Genomic DNA, 15,085 nt, shown 5'->3' on the forward strand with positions numbered 1-15,085 from the left:
GAGTCTAATCAACGTCAAAACACGTTGTATGACTGAACCCTCGACTCCTTTGGACTGTGACACATGTATGTGCGAATGTTATGGTTTATGATTCCTTCTTCTAAAATGAGATGATTCATTATTCCATTTGTGACTTTTTCGCTGGCTTTCCATTTGTGTCCATTCTCCGCCTGTTTTATGGGTGAGGGTTTTATGGTTTCAACCATAGTTGTTTAAATCTTGCGTCAATGTACTCGGACCCCGTGGCGATTTTATGCACGGCGTAATCATTTCTGGGCACAGTTTAGCAGTCCGCGCTGTCTTTTAAATTCGAGAAACACGTGCACCATTTTGAAGAGTTTGGCACAACCACATTAAGGCCTACAGGACAAGTGAGGTAATCCTCTTGTATTTGATGCATGGGGCCCAGGGTGCAGTTAGGAGCCACACTGTGAGGCAACATAGCTCAGCAGATGACGGAAAATAACGCAAACTAATCGGTATGGAGTGTGCGCTAGCACTGAGGTGGCACTCGCATGCCCCAGTGACTAGCCGCGCTTATCGCGAACCTCAGCTCGCACGCTCCAGTCCGGAACACACTGCCCGCGCAGAAGTCGGACCACGTGACTTTAGTAGTCACATGGGCGTGTCACGTGGGGTGCGACGTCACTCAGAAGGTCCTTTCGGTGAAGGGGGAACTAGCCGCTACCCTGTCACCACAGAGGAAGAGCCGGGGAATAACTGAGCCACAGCTGGCAGGAGGGCACAGCCAGGGGAGCGCCTGCGGCAGCCAGGCGGAGGAATGAAGGCGCTGGGACCGGTGTGACTAACCGGGAAGTGCCTCGGCTTTCCCCATGGTGAGTCATTTGCATATATTCCCTATGGCAGAGCTGCGGTGCGCGGGGGACCCTGCCCCGCTCCCGGGGGCCACGAGAATGGGGCACGTTGCAGCCGTGTGCTGGTTGGCTGCCCTGCCGGACGTGTGCACGGAGAGCAGGCAGCCTGCGTCAGTGCTAGTGTTTACTAACAGTGATGGCTGGCAGTGTGGCGAGCGGTGTGCCAGGGACTGGGGGAACCTGCATGTCCTGTGCGTTGTGGTGGGCACACGGTGCCAGCTGAGGGGCTGAGCTAGGGGCCCTATTCTTCTGCACAGACTGTCCCACTGAGGCAGCACTCCAGTGGCATTTATGTGTCACTGACTGATCGCCATGGGAGGCTGCGGGCAAGTCCACGTTACAGGAGGGGACGCTGCAGGTTCACATTCACTACAAGGGGGGATGCTGCAGGCGGGTACATCTACAATACAAGGGGGGATGCAGCAGGCGGGTACATCTACAATACAAGGGGGGGGATTCTGCAGGCGGGTACATCTACAATACAGGGGGGGATGCTGCAGGCGGGTACATCTACAATACAAGGGGGGATGCTGCAGGCGGGTACATCTACAATACAAGGGGGGATGCAGCAGGCGGGTACATCTACAATACAAGGGGGGGGATTCTGCAGGCGGGTACATCTACAATACAGGGGGGGATGCTGCAGGCGGGTACATCTACAATACAAGGGGGGATGCTGCAGGCGGGTACATCTACAATACAAGGGGGGATGCAGCAGGCGGGTACATCTACAATACAAGGGGGGGATGCAGCAGGCGGGTACATCTACAATACAAGGGGGGGATGAAGCGGGTGGGTACATCTACAATACAAGGGGGGATGCAGCAGGCGGGTACATCTACTATACAAGGGGGGATGCAGCAGGCGGGTACATCTACTATACAAGGGGGGGATGCAGCAGGCGGGTACATCTACTATACAAGGGGGGATGCAGCAGGCGGGTACATCTACTATACAAGGGGGGATGCAGCAGGCGGGTACATCTACAATACAAGGGGGGATGCAGCAGGCGGGTACATCTAGAATACAGGGGGGGATGCTGCAGGCGGGTACATCTAGAATACAGGGGGGATGCAGCAGGCGGGTACATCTACTATACAAGGGGGGATGCAGCAGGCGGGTACATCTACTATACAAGGGGGGATGCAGCAGGCGGGTACATCTACAATACAAGGGGGGATGCAGCAGGCGGGTACATCTACAATACAAGGGGGGATGCAGCAGGCGGGTACATCTACAATACAAGGGGGGATGCAGCAGGCGGGTACATCTACAATACAAGGGGGGATGCAGCAGGCGGGTACATCTACAATACAAGGGGGGGGATGAAGCGGGCGGGTACATCTACAATACAAGGGGGGATGCAGCGGGCGGGTACATCTACAATACAAGGGGGGATGCAGCAGGCGGGTACATCTACAATACAAGGGGGGATGCTGCAGGCGGGTACATCTACAATACAGGGGGGATGCTGCAGGCGGGTACATCTACAATACAAGGGGGATGCAGCAGGCGGGTACATCTACAATACAGGGGGGGATGCAGCGGGCGGGTACATCTACAATACAGGGGGCGATGCTGCAGGCGGGTACATCTAGAATACAGGGGGGGATGCAGCGGGCGGGTACATCTACAATACAGGGGGCGATGCTGCAGGCGGGCACGTATACAATACAGGGGGCGATGCGGCGGGCACATATACAATACAGGGGGGGATGCAGCGGGCGGGTACATCTACAATACGGGGGGGATGCAGCGGGCGGGTACATCTACAATACAAAGGGGGATGCTGCAGGCGGGTACATCTACAATACAGGGGGGGATGCTGCAGGCGGGTACATCTACAATACAGGGGGGGATGCTGCAGGCGGGCACGTATACAATACAAGGGGGGGATGCTGCAGGTTCATATTCACTATCAGAGGGGATTCTGCAGCCTGGCACATATACAATACAAGAGGGAATGCTGCAGGTACATATTCACTATGAGAGGGGATGCTACAGCCGGGCACGTATGCTTTACAAGGAGGGATGCAGCAGTCGGGTACATATACAATACAAGAGGGGATGATGCAGGTACATAGTCACTACGAGAGGGGATTCTGCAGGCGGATACATATATTTTGCAATGGGTTATGCTACAGGTGGGCACATATACATTAAAAGGGGGGGATGCAGCATGCGGGCACACATACTTTATAAGAGGGGATGCTGCAGGTACATATTCACTGCAAGAGAGGATGCTGCAGCCGGGCACATAAACTTTACAAAAGAGGATGCTGCAGGTGGGCACGTATACAAGGGGGGGATGTTGCAGGTGGACACATATACCAGGTGGGATGCTGCAGGCGGGTACGTATACAATGCGAGGGGGGATGCTGCAGGCGGGCACGTATACAATGCAAGGGGGGATACTGCAGGTGGGCACGTATACAATGCAAGGGGGGATGCTGCTGGCGGGCACTTATACTATACAAGCGGGAATGCCGCAGGCGGGCACGTCGTATACAATGCAAAGGGGGATGCTAAAGGTACATATACAGTAAAAGTAGGGATTCTCTGTTCATTCTCGTACACAATACATGTTGGCATGCTGCGGGCAGGCTTGTATGCAGTGCACAAAGGGATGCTGCGAGCAGGGACATATGCAATGCAAGAAGAATTGCTGTAAGCACCTACACCATAAGACAAGGGATGCTGCGGGCCTATATATTTTATAAAAACCATGCAGAAGGCATGACTTCTTGTGAAGTATAGGTGCATGCGAGTATACTTTACAAGAAGAGATGCTGTTTTGCTAAATGAATATTCCTGCACTCATTGAAATCAGTGAGCCACCATTGTTTAATGCTATTGCTTTCCCTCTACTTCATGGGATGCCAAGCACAGAATGATGCCCTTGTACACAGAGCATATTATCTAGGTCTGTCCTGATGGTACAATCCCTTTCATAGTAGAGAATCTACAATGTGATGTGTAGGTAGTGGATGTGTTGCCCATGTGGCATCTCCGATGGCATGCTGATGTAGAGGTTTTATAGGGATCTAAACGGAAAATCAGACTAGTATTATAACCTATACTTTAAGGTGCTTTTTTATGTGGATATGTGCAATGTAGATTTGAGGCCAAGACTAGTTGTGGATTTTAAAAAGAGAAAATATTTTCTATACAATTCCCCTCAATTTGCTGTATAAAATTGCATCAATACAGTCCATGCACAATCGCCCCAATCCTGCGCCTTCAGTGCTGCACACATTAACCTGACCGCGGTAGCTCATATGTGGACCATGAGCACTGGAGCATTGGTGATGGATAAAAGGAGTGTGAGCTATTCTTTTGCTTCTGTTTACGCATTTCCAACTCATTGATGATCAAAAATAAAATAAAATATATATATATATATATATATATATATATATATAATATATATATTGCAGAATCTGTCTCAAATTTGATGTATGACATGTTGCAGATCCAGATGGATGTGGCCTATCCCGCCATACAGTGGGACTTATCCACCTGCTGCTGCCCAATGCATTTCCAGCTCCGAATCCACATCGAGAATTGACATGTCAATTTTTATAAATATATATATATATATATATATACTGTGTTCCAAATTATTATGCAAAACATATTTCCTCATATTTTCTCTACATTACCTATATGAATTGCAGTCATTGTTATTTTCCAGTCATCTAATATTCTAGTATAATTGCAATGTTTTTGAACAAACTGCCTATGAAAACAGTATATTTTTAAAAATAAGAAACACTCAAAATGCATGTTCCAAATTATTATGCACAGCAGGGTTTTCAGCCTTTTTATTTTGAACAAAAAAATGGTCAATTGTGAAATTATAAGCATTATCAGCTTATTACAAAATGAAATCAAACAGTTTTCAAGTCAAAACTTTATTCTAGGTGATGTTACATTTGCACATAGGACCCCTTGTTGGAAAGAAGCTTCTGAACTCTCTCGTCCATTGAATTTGTCAGTTTTTGGATGGTTTGTGCTTCAATTGTTTTGCATGTGGACAGAATACCCTCCCAGAGCTGTTGCTCAGATGTGAACTGCCTCCCGCCATCATCATAGACACTCCTTTTGATGATGCTCCAGAGGTTCTCAATGGGGTTGAGGTCAGGGGAAGATGGTGGCCACACCATAAGTTTGTCCTCTTTTATGCCCATAGCAGCCAGAGATGCAGATGTGTTATTTGCAGCATGAGACGGTGCATTATCATGCATGAAAATGATCTTGCTGCGGAAAGCACGGTTCTTCCTCTTGAACCATGGCAGGAAGTGCTGTTTTAGAAACTCCACATAGATTATGGAGTTCATCTTTACCCCTTCAGGGATCCTAAAGGGGCCGACAATCTCTCTCCCCATGATTCTAGCCCAAAACATTACTCCACCTCCTCCTTGTTGGCGCCTTAGTCGTGTTTTCCTGGGGTGTCCATCAACCAGCCATCCTCCACTCCATCCATCTGGACCATCGAGCGTTGCACGGCACTCATCGGTGAACAAAACAGTTTGGAAGTCAGTCTTCATGTATCGTTTGGCCCACTGGAGCCGTTTCTGCTTGTGTGCAGTGGATAGAGGTGGTGGACAGGATGGCTTACGCACAGCTGCAAACCTCTGAAGGACCCTGCATCTTGTTGTTCGGGGGACGTTGGAGGCACCAGCAGCTTCAAAAACTTGTCTGCTGCTATGACAAGGCATTTTTGCAGCTGGGCTTTTAACCTGACGCAATTGCCTGTTGGAAAGAGTCCTCAATTTTTCCTTATCAGCACGCACACGTGTGTGCTGGGAATCTGCTGCATACTTCTTGATTGTGCGATGATCACGATGAAGTGTCTTGGCAATGTTGATTGTAGTCATGCCTTGACCTAAATACTCCACAATTTGTTGCTTCTCAGCAGCCGACACATCCTTTTTGTTTCCCATTTTGGCAAAAAATGTAGGCTGCTTAATAATGTGGAGCAGCCTTCTTAAGTACTCTTGCCTTTATTTGGACACACCTGCCAAACTAATTTGCACAGGTATCTGCAATTGCTTTCAGTGATATAAAGAGCCCTGACACACATCACCATCAATGAGTTTAAATGACAAACAAAAAAACTCTAACCTTATCACTCCGAAACTCTTTTTGCATAATAATTTGGAACACTGTGTGTGTGTATGTATGTGTATATATATATATATATATATTATAATTCTCCCCCCCCCCCCCCATCCTGTAGCACAGATTTTAGATCTGCAACTTATGGACTATGGCTCAGATTATTTGCTAGCAGCATACATGTAGACTTTGACGCGGCCCCAGTGTAAAATTTTCATTTTGGGAACATACTTTTAGAGAGATTGTTTTTCTATTATGGTATTACCATGTTTTTTTGAAATATTACCACCTGGCTCCATTTATTGTCTGTTTTGCTCTAATCGTTTTCCTAATGTACAGCTAATATACTGAACTCAAAAGTTTTGTCCTTGTCTATCGCTGCTTTGATCAGTAGGTTCCATTGTTTGCTGTATAAATAACATTTGTATAAACCCCTATGATAACATTTCTACAGACATGACCTGAGCTGCCTGCAGTAAATGAATTGTCATGTGTGCACACCAAAATAAAGTACCGTAGTTCTATAGGAATCGGGCTCACTGGGGTAATGTAGTCACTAGAGGGCAGGGTTGTGTATATGTGGGACGTTTACAAAATGAATATAAAGTAGAATTTGCCAAAGAGGAACTATAAATATACCAAAGAGCCCCCTTATTCTAACCGGTACATGTTTGGCAGTCCAGCTGTTTATGCAGTGTTAGGCTGAATAGATGTGTTTAGACCATGTTTTTTTTTTTTCAAGATGTTTTTGCGTTATTTGTGCTATTCATGTACCATATATTATATGATATTATTGGTAGAAAGTGGTTGGCAATATTCAATTATATGCCTTATAAGTGAACCAAAATTCCCACTATAGCCAATCCATCTAACACTTTTTAGAATGAACTGCAAGATGTGGTTAAAGGGAACCAGTTACCCCCCCCCCAGGCCGTTTTTAAGTAAAAGAGCCACCTTCAGCAGCACTAAGGCTGCACTCTGTGAAGGTGGCTCTTCTGTTTCTGATCCCTAGTAACACAGAAATATTGACTTTTATAACTTTCTCCCCATACCTGTATTGAGTCCCATAGGTATGGTGTCTCCCCCTGTATTAGCCGTCTCCCAGCCATCCATCTTCCCCCTCTTGTGTCTGCGCGCCGCCTGCTCCTGTGTTGCTGTTGGTGTTACATGTGGGCTCCTGCGCTGTGCCAACAGTTCCCGGGCATGCGCAGTGCGCGCTGCCCGGGAACTGACATCAGGCTACCGGGCCTGCGTGTTGCAGAGGACCCAGATCCCACCCCGCAGTGTGTTATGATGTATTCACACTGTGGGGCTGGGGGCCTTCGCAACACGCATGCGTGATAGCCTGTTATCAGTTCCCGGGCAGCACGCACTGAGCATGCCCGAGAACTGTTGGCACAGCGCAGGCGTCCACCGGCATGTAACCAACAGCAACACAGGAGGAGGCGGCTCACAGACGCATCCTGGTGGAAGTTGGATGGCTGGGAGGTGGCTAATACAGGGGGGAGACATCATACCTATGGGACTCAATACAGGTATGGGGTGCTACTTATAAAAGTCAATATTTCTGTGTTACTGGGGATCAGAAACAGAAGCTCCACCTTCACAGAGTGCAGCCTTAGTGCTGCTGAAGGAGGCTGTTTCACTTAAAAATGGCCTGGGGGGGTGACAGGTTCCCTTTAAGTAGTCTTTTATTCGGTTTGCTTCCTGGTGCATTACTTCTGGAGCCAAGTCAACAGAATGTAACTGTTACCTAGGACACAAGTGAGTCATACCAGTCTTGTTAAATGTCTGTGGCCCAGGGCTGGATTGATGGGTTGTTCTAATGTTCTAACTTCAGGAGCCCACCGATCTCTGGTTTCCTGCTTTGCCATGGCCAATTGGCTCCTGAAGATTGACAGTTTGGCAGCGGCATGACTACCCCATGGGTTCTAACTGTGCTTTTTCCCAGGCTCCTAGCAGAGGCAGCATGAGAAAAGCTCAGGGGCATTGAGGATGGTCACATCCAGCTTATGGGTAGAGCAGTACAAATATATCAATGATGGGGGTCATGTTAGTGGCATGACGTTTAAGTTTTGTGCCTCGGACGTGTTCTCCTTGGGTATTCCTTTCACATGAGGTGTCTTGGGCTCTATGCCCTGAAAGCTCACCAACCACACTTATTATAGATTAGTCAGTAGAACATCATAGAGCAGTTCCCACGATGATCTAATGAACCATGTAAGTATGCATTCATATTTTTATTATTATTTCTAACAAAAAAAATGTTCTGAGTTCTATCAGTGTGCTGAATAAGATTTTCATCAATGTTTGGGTCAGTATGTTAGTTTTTGCCCTCAGTGTTTCATCAGCGGTTTTTCAAGCTTGTCATGTCAGCCAGTGAAAAACAGACAGCAGTTGTCTACAGTGTGTACGGAAAGTATTCAGACCCCTTTAAGTTTTTCACTCTTGTTTCATTGCATCCATTTGGTAAAGTTAATCGCCCGATCATTAAAAAAAAGGATTAACCTGATCGCTAAACAGCGTAGTGAGAAAAAAGTCAAAACGTCAGAATTACATATTTTTGGTCGCCGTGGCATTGCATTAAATGCAATAATGGGCGATCAAAAAACTGTTTCTGCACCAAAATGGCATCAACAAAAACGTCAGCTCAGCACACAAAAATAAGCCCTCACCTGACCTGAGATCCCGAAAAACGGAGACGCTACGGGTCTCGGAAAGTGGCCCCTTTTTTTTTTTTTTTTTTACAAATTTTGTATTTGCTTCACCACTTAAATAAAAAAGAACCTAGACATGTTTGGGGTCTATGAACTCGTAATGACCTGGAGAATCCTAATGGCAGGTCAGTTTTAGCATTTGGTGAACATGGTAAAAAGATCCCCAAAAAACATTGATGAATTGCACTTTTTTTGCAGTTTCACCGCCCTTGGTTTTTTTTTTTTTTCCCCTATTTTTGAGTACCCGATATGGTAAAACTACTGGTGTCGTTCAAAAGTACAATTTTCCTGCAAAAAACAAGGCCTCGCACAGCCATATTGACGGAAAAATAAAAAAGTTATGGATCTGGGAAGAAGGGGAGCAAAAACAGAAACAAAACAATGAAAAAGGGCAGGGTCTTGAAAGGGTTAAACACAGCTGGACTCCAATGAAGGAGTAGAACCATCTCAAGGAGGATCAGAAGGAAATGGACAGTATGTGACTTAACTATGAGTGTCTGAGCAAAGGGTCTGAATACTTATGACCATGTAATATTTCAGTTTTTCTTTTTTAATAAATTTGCAAAAATTTCTACATTTGTTTTTTTTTTTTTCAGTCAAGATGGGGTGCAGAGTGTAAATTAATGAGAAAAAAATGAACTTTTTTGAATTTACCAAATGGCTGCAATGAAAGAAAGAGAGAAAAATGTAAAGGGGTCTGAATACTTTTCGTATCCACTGTATATCTGCTTCTTCCAACTAGAAGGAATTAAATGGTTTTGGACAACCTCTTTTTGATGGCTGTACTGTACATAACAAAATAAAAACACGTCATACTTTCTTCTCCAGCTGTTCCTTCCATGCTGTCCCTGTGGCTTTCAGCGATCACATCTCATAAAAATGTATCGCATATTTTTATTTTGTGATGGGCCGTAGATCTATCAAAGAGAACCTGTCACTTGCTAAAGAATTAGTTTGAATGCCTTGTGAAGAAAAAAAAAAAACTGAGCTCCCCAGATTCTGCTGCTCTTTCTCTTTTTTTTTTTTTTTTTCTTTTGTGCGGTGCCACTTCATTGCAGAGATATTCACATTGGTTGGTTTTGGAGCGCAGCATGTGAAATTTTTGCCTGCAGACCAGCTGGGCATTTTTTAAAGGGAATCTGTCACCCATATTTAGTGATATCATGTAAAGATATCACTAAATTGTGCATCCCATAAGGATTCTAGTAGGGCTTTTGACTCCCCCCGCCCCTGCACCTTTGAGGCATGAATACCTTTTTAGCTTGTTGGGGATGCATGCAAATCACCGCGGTCCGGTCTTATGGGCGTGGCTTAGTGGTCTTCTCCCCCCACCTCCTCGGCTTGCTTCACGTAATCTTCGTCTGTGAATACCACAGACGCCGCTGGTTTCCGCGCTTGCGCAATGTAAAGGCCCCACGCGCCTGCGCAGTATGCTTTGCCCAACTGTGGGCGAAGTATAAAATCACTACTGCGCAAGCGCCGGTATTTTCCAGTGCCGTCTATGCCCCGGAAGTCTTCACATGCAGGACACACTTCCGGGGCATAGCCGCGCTGGAAAATACCGGCGCTTGGGCAGTAGCGATTTTATGCTTCGCCCACAGCTGGGCAAAGCATACTGCGCAGGCGCCGGGGGCCTTTACATTGCGCAAGCGTGGAAACCAATGTAAAGGCCCCCGGCGCCTGCGCAGTATGCTTTGCCCAGCTGTGGGCGAAGCATAAAATCGCTACTGCCCAAGCGCCGGTATTTTCCAGCGCGGCTATGCCCCGGAAGTGTGTCCTGCATGTGAAGACTTCCGGGGCATAGACGGCGCTGGAAAATACCGGCGCTTGCGCAGTAGTGATTTTATACTTCGCCCACAGTTGGGCAAAGCATACTGCGCAGGCGCGTGGGGCCTTTACATTGCGCAAGCGCGGAAACCAGCGGCGTCTGTGGTATTCACAGACGAAGATTACGTGAAGCAAGCCGAGGAGGTGGGGGGAGAAGACTACTAAGCCACGCCCATCGGACCGGACCACGGCGATTTGCATGCATCCCCAACAAGCTAAAAAAAGGTATTTATGCCTCAAAGGTGTGGAGTCGGGGGGAGTCAAAAGCCCTGCTAGAATCCTTATGGGACACACAATTTAGTGATGTCTTTACATGATATCACTAAATATGGGTGACAGATTCCCTTTAAAATCTTCTCTGGGAACTTGTGCTTTTAACCCCTCTTTCCCAGATTGAGGCTGACACCGCTTAATGAATTTGGCTCTCATTGTGTTTCCAGTGCTCTAGGGTCAGAAACAATACTCCAGTTATGAGCTGAAAGCTATTATGTTTACCTCTTTCTGGTGTAGATAATACTGAATCTATCAGACCACATTAGGCCTCTCCATTAGGCTAGTTTCACACTAGCGTTTTCGGGTGCAGCACAAGGCCACCGCTAAGCTCCGCCCTGGCCGTGCACCCTCCGGTCAGTTCCTCCTCTGATTGCATGACGCTGCATGCGATCAGTGTACCCTATACTTAGCATTGAGTACGCTGACCGTGCGCTGGTGTGATTTTGCTGGCGCTGCGCCCAGTGTACAAAAATGCACTGTGTTGCAGTTTTGTGTGCTGGGCGCAGCACCAAAAGGGCGCAGTGCCAGCAAAATCATACCAGCATACAACCAGCACACGGTCAGCGTACCCAATGCTAGGTATAGGGTACACTGATCGCATGCAGCGTCATGCGATCAGAGGAGGAACTGCCTGGAGGGGGCGTAGCCACAGGTGGAGCTTAGCGGCGGCCCTGCGCTGCGCCCGAGAACGCTAGTGTGAAACTAGCCTTAATTCTGTCACCTTCCAGAAAAGTGCAGCAACTGGAGTATAAACGCCAAAACTTTTAATTCAACCCTGTATGTAAGACCAGGCTTAAGGAGACACAAAGCTCCCAATTGGTTATCCATCATCACAGAGAGATCTAAAAGGAAAGAGCTACTCCTCTGGCACTCTGTGGTTCAGGCGCCTGCCTTTTTTTTTTTTTTTTTCCCTCTTTTCTTTGTGCATTTGTGTCACAGTTCAAGCACAGACTTTGATTCGGTGACAGGCCGTGGATCTTCTGACCCTCACAATAGAACTTTTAAGACATTTATGAGGCTGTCAATTTTGGGTCGTGAGGCCTATGGACAGTCTTTGTATTCTGTCCGTGAGTGGACTGGCATTTTTTTTTAATTCGTTTCTTAACACAAAAGAATGTATGCACTAATATGTAGTCAGAATAACGTGCATTTGCCAAAGTATTTATAAAAGAGTACAAATTTGCACAATAAAAATTTTGTACAGTGTTCATTATATGAATCTTTGTATCATCGTGTAGGTAATCAACCAATTAAGAAGTGAACAAGAACATCAAACAACATTCAACTTAATGTACTGTATGTTTGTTAGTGCATATCTCAAAAATTACTCTAAAACTACAACTATTCCGCCGCCAAGCACAGTTCTACAAGATTAACCACCATGAGATGCCATAAAATTTAAATCCTAACATTTACAGTGGCATTAAGCCACTATTCACTAGTAGAGTAAAGGGGGTTTTACACATAGCGATATCGCTAAAGCATCACCGATTTGGTGACGCAGCAGCGATATCGCTAGCTGTGATATTTACCTCCGACCGGCTCCCCCACTGTCCATCGCTGATCGCGCAGCTCCATTTCTCGTCGGGCGCTTCCTGCTGGTGCCGACAAGCGACGCGTGGACGCGGACGTGAGGACGTCAGGATCCCCGCGTCTGAAAGGTGAGTAACGACCGCTAGATCGCTGTGAGATCTGCCTGTTTGGCAGCTCACTAGCAACCATTTAGCGATGCACCAGCGATCCTGACCGGGTCGTATCGTTGTCGGGATCGCTGGTGCATCGCTAAATGTAAAGGGGCCTTAAGATGAGAAGAGTTCCATCTGTCCCAAATCTTATCAAATTTCTCTAAACACCCCCTATTTTGATATAATGTACGCTCATACGGTATAACAGAGTTCACCAGTTCAATCCAAGCTCTTAAGAGAAGGACATGAACCACCCATCCAACGTAATGCCAATACCTTCACACAGGAAGATCTTAACATAATGTCCCCAAGTTTCTTCAGCCAACACCCCAAATAGTGATAATAGTATAGTGGGCGCACACCTATCAATCAATGAAGTAAAGATATGCAAATGTGGTGCAAAACCTGGTCTCCATACAAACGTGAGAAAAGCCAAGACCAATAATGGTATGCACAACCACAATGTAAAATAGAAAAACCTTTATTGCACCGCAAACATGACCAAACATTAAAACCAATTAAAAATATGGATACATAGCAATCAAACTACACCCCCTAGTATAAATCAAATCTGTGGAAAATCCACCATCAATAACAATGATAGTTGAGCTACCTAATACATAAGGCACATATGGAAATCAGCACATAATGCAAAAAAAAAAGTGTGATATTCATATATGCAAACCATGTGTCAGTGCTACGTCTTGAGAACGATTACAAATATGCCATTATAGCAATAATACCAAGTTATATGGCCGCATGTGCCGTGCCATGAGTGTAGGTTCCATGGTGATAACCTAGAGTAATATGAGCATAAGGCTAACAATTATCTATATAAAATGTATAATATAATAAAGTCATATAGATGCGGGTCCACAATAAGAGGAAAAGGGGGGTGTGGAGAGACCCCACGCGTATCGCTGCACTCGGCAGCTTCGTCAGGGGAAGTGAGTTTGGGGTGCAAACATAAGGTATAAATATACCGTATTTTTCGGACCATAAGACGCACCCCAAATTTTGGGGTGGAAAAGGGGAAAAACAAGTGTCAAATGGGGGTCCGTCTTACAGTCCGAATTCCGTGGGGTGGCTGTGCTCTGTGGGGTGACTGTGCTCAGTGGGGTGGCTGTGCTCTGGTCACAATATACTTACAAATCTTGTTGCAGCGGTCCCGTGGCGGTGGTCCCAATGCAGCCTCCCTGTGCTCTGTGGTGCGGTGGTGTCGGGGCTCTGTAGTGTGGCTGCAGCGGGGTTCTGTGCTGCGTGGGGGGTTCCGCCTGCATTTCGTTAAAGTCGAAAGCCCCCCCGCAGCTCCATTGCGATTCGGAGGCCTCCGGAAAGATGGACGCTGCTCAGTTTTAGATCTCCGCAACGAGATCTTGTCCCGAGATCTTGTCCCGAGATCTCGGGACGAGATCTCGTTGCCGTGATTTGAATTTGAGTATGCGCCTCTCCCGGCGGCCATCTTTCTGGAGGCCACCGTGCTGCAGCAACGGAGCTACGGGGGGCTTTAACGAAATGCCGGCGGAGCCCCCCACGCAGCACAGAGCACAGGGAGGCTGCATTGGAACTGCTGCCACGGGACCGCCGTAACAGGATTAGTATATTGCGACCATAAGACGCACCCCCATTTTCCCCAAAATTTTTTTGCTAAAAAAGTGCGTCTTATGGTCCGAAAAATACGGTACAAGTCAATTAGAGTAGGAACATACCAGTGTGGTGTCCTGGTTCAGGTGAGGGAGGAATGGAGGCTGATCATGAAAGCCCAGTCAGTGTGTGGGCGTGTTAGCCGACGATAACAGGAAGTAAGCCTGAATGTAAGTCACATTTGCTCAGTAAAGCCAACCATGTGTAAGCATAGTGGTTGGCAGAAGCAGGAAGTCAGCAGAAGCAAGGAGCGAGTGCTGCACTTGCGTGATGAAGTCATCTGTGTGCAAGTTAGAAAGCTAACTGGAACCGAGAATAAGCAGAAGCGCATGTCGTTTCTGTGTAGTAAAATCATGAGAAAAAGAGATATATAGTATAGCGCAAGCGCTGGTACCAGCGAAAGAAAGTGAGAAGTAAAAAATACAAATGTTAGAGCGCAAGCATGTTGGTATAATGCCCCACAGAAAAACCCAAGTAATGGAATTCTTGGATAATACTATTAGTATGATGCAATCTTGAATTTTATTTATTATTCTAATATAATATATATATATATATATATATATATATATATATATATATATATATATATATATATACACAGTGATGAAAATTAGAATAAGGCGCTCTTTAGAGAATGCGAAATTAGACACTGGTATAGCAAAAAACAAATGCATGTATAGACGCAGTTGATGAAAACAGACATATCATAGCTGTACACAGGATTATTGATCAGTAGATCCATATATCATGCAGAATGAAGAACTAGTAAGCCTAAATAAAGAATACACGTGACGAAATGAAAATAAGTCATACAGGGACAAGCCTGAAAAATTAATTAATACAACCAAGCAAAATGTGCATAAAAAGGTCATATATATTTATACAAAAATCCCAAAATTTTTTTTTTTTGTGGTGTGCTTATATATTGGTTCATTTTATA

The 15,085-nt window shown here is 46.0% G+C and overlaps 1 protein-coding gene across 1 annotated transcript in view; it reads left to right on the plus strand.

Moving 5' to 3' along the window:
• The first annotated feature begins 598 nt into the window (after positions 1 to 598).
• The window catches only part of JAK2 (Janus kinase 2), a 333,755-nt gene continuing 319,268 nt past the window's right edge, over positions 599 to 15,085 (plus strand). The window contains exon 1 of the mRNA XM_073542632.1: positions 599 to 836. The gene's annotated coding sequence lies outside the window, so the exon portion shown is untranslated. The remainder of the gene's footprint in view (positions 837 to 15,085) is intronic.

The sequence above is a fragment of the Dendrobates tinctorius genome, unplaced genomic scaffold (assembly GCF_039654945.1).
Source record: "Dendrobates tinctorius isolate UK_male_01 unplaced genomic scaffold, ASM3965494v1 ptg000128l, whole genome shotgun sequence".
NCBI lineage: Eukaryota > Metazoa > Chordata > Amphibia > Anura > Dendrobatidae > Dendrobates > Dendrobates tinctorius.